At 26.4% G+C, this 7662-nt stretch overlaps 2 non-coding genes across 2 annotated transcripts; both read right to left on the bottom strand.

Annotated features, from left to right (window-relative positions):
• Nucleotides 1–1114: 1114 nt before the first annotated feature.
• Nucleotides 1115–1186, bottom strand: TRNAG-UCC (transfer RNA glycine (anticodon UCC)). The gene has a single exon. It is a non-coding gene; the product is annotated as a tRNA-Gly (tRNA).
• Nucleotides 1187–7292: 6106 nt separating this feature from the next.
• Nucleotides 7293–7364, bottom strand: TRNAG-UCC (transfer RNA glycine (anticodon UCC)). The gene has a single exon. It is a non-coding gene; the product is annotated as a tRNA-Gly (tRNA).
• Between the last annotated feature and the right edge of the window lie 298 nt (nt 7365–7662).

Genomic DNA, 7662 nt, shown 5'->3' with positions numbered 1-7662 from the left:
GTCACGGGAGGAAGGGTAGAACTTGAGTCCAACTGCATCATAAACTGTTAATCAGGTTTAACATATGCTAAGGAGATGGGTTCACAGGAATAGGTTGGACAGTAGTTGTCATAAGTGGGTTGACGACTGTTGTCTTCACATTCCTTCTTAGATTTAGAGGATAATCTGGGAGGAAGTGTGATAAAATATATATATATATATGACAAAATATATAGGGCACGATAAAGATGCATATTTCACAATATTGCTCTTAAATGGCTAAAAGCCACCCAAACGCCTATTAGCTTGGCCTTCTAGCTCGAGCTAATTTTTAAGCTTGACTTGCTTTTCTTAGCTCAAATGGATCAAACTAATTGAAGCATTTTCTCAGTTTAACTACCTTTACCTAAATCTTAGCTTTAATTAAATTAACTAGGTTTAATTCACTATCCACAATAGATATTGTGATTTTTATTGTATTTCTATTCATTTAAATTCTTTGAGCTTGATTAGTTTTTTTTTTTTTGTCGATGTTTTGCCCTATATATTTTTCTTTTAAGTGTTGGTTTTTTTGTTACTAAATAATTATACTCCTTATCAGAATTCATATATCCTATAATTAATTAAAATTCCACAACCCTAAAGTTTAGTTTTTTTAAAAAAAAAAATCACCAAATTAAAAATTGAAGGAAATGAATATTTCATTTCAAGTAGAGTAATGCTTTCTTTATGGGTTTTTTTTCTCGCTACAACCCCATAAATATATGAATGCCTAACTAAAACAAATTTCGTTTTTCACATAAAAAGGTTAAAGGATATAAGTTTTAGAAGTATTAATAATCTTTTTATGAGATTTTCAAATTCATAAATACATACAAATTCTCATACAAATAAGAATGTATATTTTTAAATAAGTTTGGTTTTCTCTTCGTAAATATTTGATGTTTCTAATTTCATAAATACATTAAATTTTAAATGTATAAAATTTGTGGCATTGTTCTCTTAACTTTACTTATTCAATCAATTTGAATTAAAAAATGTGAAATTTAACATTCCAAGAAGGTACAACAACATTGAAATCCTTCAAAAATAGTAATTATTATTATTTATTAAATAAAAAAACTAAAAACTAAAGTGCGTTTGCCGGGAGTCGAACCCGGGTCTATTGCTTGGAAGGCAATTATCCTAACCGTTGGACTACAAACGCTATATGTTATAGCAATTTAATCATTTTTACTTAAAACGTAAATAAGCGTTATATGTCGACGTATATGGTATATATATTTTGTCGATACTATCATATATCGATAAGTTTGGCATCAATGTGTCCATATTTTTATTATATTGTAAAAATCTGACAAAATATATAAACAAAAATCACAGTATGGATATAGATATTTTGCTCAATTTTTAGTACAATATGAGGTAGAAAAATTCAAACTATAGATCTCTTGATTGTTAACTTATCCATATGCTAGTTGAATTTTGCTCGCTTTGACATATTATTAAAATAGTTCTTACTCTAGTTTGATATGTTTTTAAGGAGCGTTTGGCTCACCAACATGGTTGTGTTGAGTTGGTATAATATATCAACTCAATGTTTAGTCTACCAACTTTAAATGTTGGTGAAATTTAGTTAATATATTTTACCAACTCACCTCAACTCTTCTTTCTTATAATGTTCTCAATGGCTTCACCTATCGGCTATTGTCAGAGACGATCGTTGCCACACTCTAACAACCACGATCAATTATTATAAGAATGATGACTGTTAAAGTGTGTTGTAGAATTTTTTATTATGTAAATAATAGTATTTTGTCTACATTAAGTGCAATATTTATACGTAGAAATTTGTAAAATATATTGTTATATAATTGAATTCACATATCAAATGAGTGTTAATAATATTTGGAAAAATATATATGTAGTATTATTGTTGTGGTTGAGAGATAATATTTTCTTTTATGTTGGATTCCTTATCTCTATCTTTAGTAAGATCTTTTCCTAATCGGGTGGTGATCTGTTGGAAGATTTTTTCCTTCTTTGTTGCAGTTGGTTATGAACTGTCGACCTTTTGAATGGGATATATTTATTTGGCTTTTTGGTGCTTTTAGGTCAGTCGTCTAAATCCTCTTGATTTAGAGCATTATTGTACAAAAAGTTTTGTGAAGAATCTGTTGGGTTGTATGTGAATTATCTTTGTGAAATTAATCAGATGGTATCAAAAGATTCATCGGAAGGTAAAAAGAATGTGAGATCACTACTGCGGCAACAGTTTTAGGGGGAGCCTAATTTTACAGACTCATTGAAGAGCGTATTGACGTTAAGAGGAGTCTAACTAGCTCACTAGTAATTCAGTTATATGTACGCTAACTTTATGTAATTTTAGTTGATGTGCATATTGTAAAACTAAATTACATACTAATGAATTTTTTTTTCACATAGGCACGGAACCTCCCAGACGTAGGTGTGATTATACCGAACTGGGTTAACATATTTTTGTATTTTCCATCTTTCTTTTATCTCTCCTAGTTGTCGTTATTTCTATTTGTGATATCTTTCCTAGCTTACAACATCATTGTGATTCACTTTATTTCAAGTTGAATAGTATGTAACACATAACAAAAAAAAAAATTTAAAAATCATAAAACAAATTTATCTTTTCTAAAACATTTTCTAGCAAAAATAGTGAAATTTTCATATTTGTTATCTGATGATCCTTCAAATTTAAATAAATCTAAAGTGAAATTATTGAAAAAATGTGGTGACATTCCATTGAAGAAAAAGAAAATGATGATGAAGAAACTCTTGGAGAAAAATTAGGAATCAAACATTTTGATATCTCTTTGATTTCTCGTTTTATTTAACTATATTTTGCAAGAGATATAGTGAGTTAATTGTTGTCCATTACCCAAGAAAAAAAGAAAAAGTTTAAAAATTAAAAGAAAAAATTGTAATCCATATTTTATTCAACACTGGGTAGAATTATCGAATAAAAAGTTTCAAAACAAAAATAGACAACATAAAAATAAATTATTTAGATCTTGTTTGGTAATAATTTGGTTTTGATTTTTTGTTTTTGAAACTAAAGCCTTTAGACACTACTTCCACCTTCCTTTAGTATCTACTTTTTACTAATAGTTTAAAAAAATCAAGCAAAAATTTGAAAACTAAAAAAAGTAACTTTTAAGAACTTCTTTTATTTTTGAAATTTGGCTAGGAATTCAACTATTATACTTAAGAAATATGCAAATCATTGTAAGAAATGGGAAGGAAATAGGTTTAATTTTCAATAACCAAAAATAAAAAATGAAATGGTTACCAAACAGGAGCTTAACTCTGCCCTCCAAGCTATGAACTCTATAGATATATGAACTCCACAAGCATATGAACTCTAGTCATCATATCTCAACTCAGCATTCCAAACAGCCCTTTAACATTTTTCAATTATACTATTTTTATTAGTTAATAGTTATGGTTAATTATAAGCTTTATATGAAAGTTAGGTGAGAGACAAAACTACCTCAAAGAGATATTTTTTTCAATCTCTCTCTCAAATTTTCTTAAAATTTATTGGTAGGAAGTTTGATTTGTATTTTCTTAGATGGCTTAACTCATCTCAAAACTCCCTAAATATATGTTAGTTTATCATCAATCTTATTTTAACACTATTCATTACTGATTAAAAAAGAAATGAGAAACAACATAGTTTTAAAAATTACACCCTAAATTTAATGGTAAAAATTAAATCCTTAAACTTTAATCCGTGACATATGGTGATAGTTACAAGTATACCATCAAACTTTCGATTATAAAAATTAAGCTTTCAACCTCCATGATATATAAACATTGATTACACTAGCAAATAGATTATACCTAAACTAGATACAATACACATTGTATACAATAATAATATCTAAACTAAACAATAAGCTAGATGGTATAACAAAAGATAAATTGAAATAATCAAGAAGTTACAAAAACCTCAAAAGCTTGTGGAGATTCAAAAGGTAGTCGAGGCACGATTGAGGACACAATCACCTCAACAAGCAACAACTAATTTTGGTAGAACTGCAATTTCGAACTACTTGAATATAATTGAACCTAAGAAGCACAGACATAGATACAGATACATGATACGAATACGATACGATACGACGATACGTTAATTTCTAAAAAACTAAGATACAGATACGTTGAAGATACGTTATATATATATATATATATATCTGTATATCTGTATGTTTGTATGTATGTATGTATGTATGTATGTAATGTCTAATTAATTACTATAATACTTATTCTAAGTTAGATTAAAGTATATTCAAGAAAAGAGTGAAAATTTGAAGAAAAAAAAATCTAGTAACGTCGAGTGATTGTTGAGCGACTAGAGTAGATGGTAGGAAAGTAGTAGAAGATGAAGATTGAAGAATGAAATTTAGGATGAATGGAGTTTGAATCATGATTTAAATAGTGAAAAAGAAGGAAAGAATGAAGAATTAATTATGTTTCAAGTTTTTTTTTTTTTTTAATTTTTCATGTTTTTATCCTTTTTAATTTATTGTATTTTGGATTGCTCAATTTAAGTGGACTTTTATGTTTGGAAGTGATTTAAAATGGTTGAAATCACTTTTGTTATTTTCAAAATCACTGTGAAACATGTTTAATCCTTCAAAACTATTTTTTTACGATATGAAAATTATATTTAAAAGTGTAAAATTGAAAACTAAATTAAGTTTGAGTAATTAAAAGTTATTTTCAAGTGATTTTAAAAATGAAAAAAAATGATTTTTTTATGATTTTAAAATCTCTCCTAAACATACACTAAAATAAAATGGGTTGTAGGTTGGACGTTTTAAATGGTTGAGCTTAAATTTGGAAAAAAAAAAAAAAAGAAAATTGACTCACGTATCCCTTTCACATATTTGGAAACAGATAAACGTATCTGAAAATTAAAAATAAAAATAAAAAATCAAATACTTCAAATCACGTATCAGACCCGTATCTGGACATATCAATATTGTATTTGTATTTGATATCGATTCTCTGCACAATTAGAAGTATCTATGTTTCTTAGGATAGAACTTTTGGATATTTGTTATCAACTCAACTCTAGATCAAACGAAAGAAAGAAATGAGAGAACATTTCAATTTGTAATATATGCATCAAATGAATAAACAAGTTGCTATTATTAGGCTAGCAATTTAATAACTCTCCAAAATAAAAATAAAATAAAATAAATACATAATAGAAATATTTTTGAAATTTAACTCAATTGAATTGATATTTGACCAAAATCAAATATAACTCATTCAAATTGAAGAAATTATAAATTTAACTTTTATAATCAAATCCAATTTGAAATTTCTAACTATAAATTTAATCTACATAATCAAATCTATCTTTTAGATAAATATTCAAGAATAATTCACATTATAAATATTCAACACAAACTATGATAAATATAGTATTCAAACTCTCGTACACTGTCAACGTGAAAATTGAATCCATTTTACTTAATTTCTCTCTCATATTTCTCCTCTCTTCCTTCGATTTCTCTTTTATATTGCTTTTGTCATTTTCAAAATGTATTTACTATCAATTTTATCAAATATTTTCAAAATGTAATAACTGTCTATGCGTAAAATTAAATTTGATTAATTTAATAGTTTAAGGTAAAAAGTTTGTTAAACTTGCGAAGAAAAATGAAAATATGATTTACGAGATGAAAGAAAGAAAATTAAAATAATACACAAATTGGTTTTTTTTTATTTAAAGTCTAATATACAAATTGAATAAAATATATAAAAATAATAATTTATATATTTTAGAACTTTTAATTAAAATTTGGACATTTTTCACGTGCATGGCACGTGTTGATTATATCGTATAGCATTGGATCTACGTTAGAAAGTGTTTCACTTTGGTTCGAGCTTCAAGTTCTCTTGCCTAATTGCATGTATAGAGGATTATTTTCCTATGGAAGAAATAAATAGAGAGACTCTCCAATAGACATCTATTAATCTTCTTCGTATTTTTTACCGTTATCGTCACATTTATCACTATTTTTATCATTATCGTTACAATTCAGGATTAAGCGGTAAAAGTAATAGTATTATAATTTTATTTTTATTATTTTTTTGTTGCACTCTCCCTCGAAGATTTGAAAACTGTGTTTGTGTGCTTGGTGAATTAGTCATAAGTAGGAAGGGTTAATTTTCTATTTTGTGTGGTGGATATTTAAATTGAAATTAAGGTCAACTCTATCTATACAGGATGAAAATTAGTATAATTGTAATAGAATGTCATTAATAAATCAATTGTAATGAGCCACGATCGTAAACGTAATTGGATTTTTTTTTATCCCAGTTATTTAGAATTATGAATATGTCTCATTTATTGTTACTTTTATCATTAAGTCAAATGGTAATGGTAACAGTAAATAAGAGAAATTCATAATTCTTAAATTATAACAGTAACAAAAATGATGACTGTAATTATAATTGTATCGGTAAAGTTATCGACATAATTTTCAAACATAATTGGATTGAGCACCCTCCACTCGACAATCAATTTGCGTTTTTTTATTACATATTTGGAAGTGAGCCTCATACGCCAAAACAGACATGAAATACAAATAAACAATACTAAACATAATTAAACACCATTGATTTATTACGTTTCTCTAAGGTAAACGTGGCTTAAGTTAGTTCTATGTTTACCGTAACTAAGTCCAAAGAATATAAATCTAAGTGATGTAATTTCTTATTCTATAATTCCATGTATTTTCTGTGATATAGTGAAAGTACATTGCAATGTTGTTGTTGTTTTTTTATATAGTTTTTATAATATGTAGATTTGTTTAATCACGTATTATATTACAATACAACCAAGGTTAAGAAAAATACCTTATTCTCCATGTGAGATAAATTACATGTTTACATTAACTTCCCTCTCATATGGTAGATATTGTGATTTTTATTATATTTCTATGTATTTAAATTTGTTGAGCTTGGTTAGTTTTATTTAGGTATTTCATGATAGTTTATATTATATATTTTTCTTTTAAATATAGAAAATTCTTTAAAATAAATAAAAAAAAAAAAACCTAAAAAATATTCAGTTTCATACAAACATTTTAAAAACTTTTTAATATTATAAAGTGTAAATATTTGGGATTTTGTACTTATAAGAATTTCCTTAACTTTACTTATTCAATAAGTTTGAATTCAAAAAGTGAAATTTAGGATTCCACGAAGGCACAATAACATTAAAATCCTTCAATAATAACTAAAAGTAATAATAATTAAAATGCGTTTGCCGGGAGTCGAACCCGGGTCTATTGCTTGGAAGGCAATTATCCTAACCGTTGGACTACAAACGCAGGTTGATCACAAAAGAATAAACATATATTATAATAATTTTCATATGGATTTTTAAAATAAAAATGATAAATATGTTTATGCTTGCATATTTAATTTATGTCGACGTATGTATATTTTGTCGACACTGTTATATGTCGATAAGTTTGATATCTATATCAATATTTTTATTATCTCTACTATATTTTAATATTAAAAAGAGTTAGGTAGGAAGAATCTTCATATACCTCTTTTATCCTTATATTTTTCATAAATTCTCATATTGCCCTATGTCGAGTGATTGATTTTTCGAATCTAGAT

Source organism: Benincasa hispida, chromosome 2 (assembly GCF_027475165.1).
Source record: "Benincasa hispida cultivar pf3 chromosome 2, pf3_genome.v1.1, whole genome shotgun sequence".
Classification (NCBI taxonomy): domain Eukaryota; kingdom Viridiplantae; phylum Streptophyta; class Magnoliopsida; order Cucurbitales; family Cucurbitaceae; genus Benincasa; species Benincasa hispida.
The sequence above is the reverse complement of the archived record's forward strand: the minus strand, read 5'-3'. Positions and strand labels throughout refer to the sequence as shown.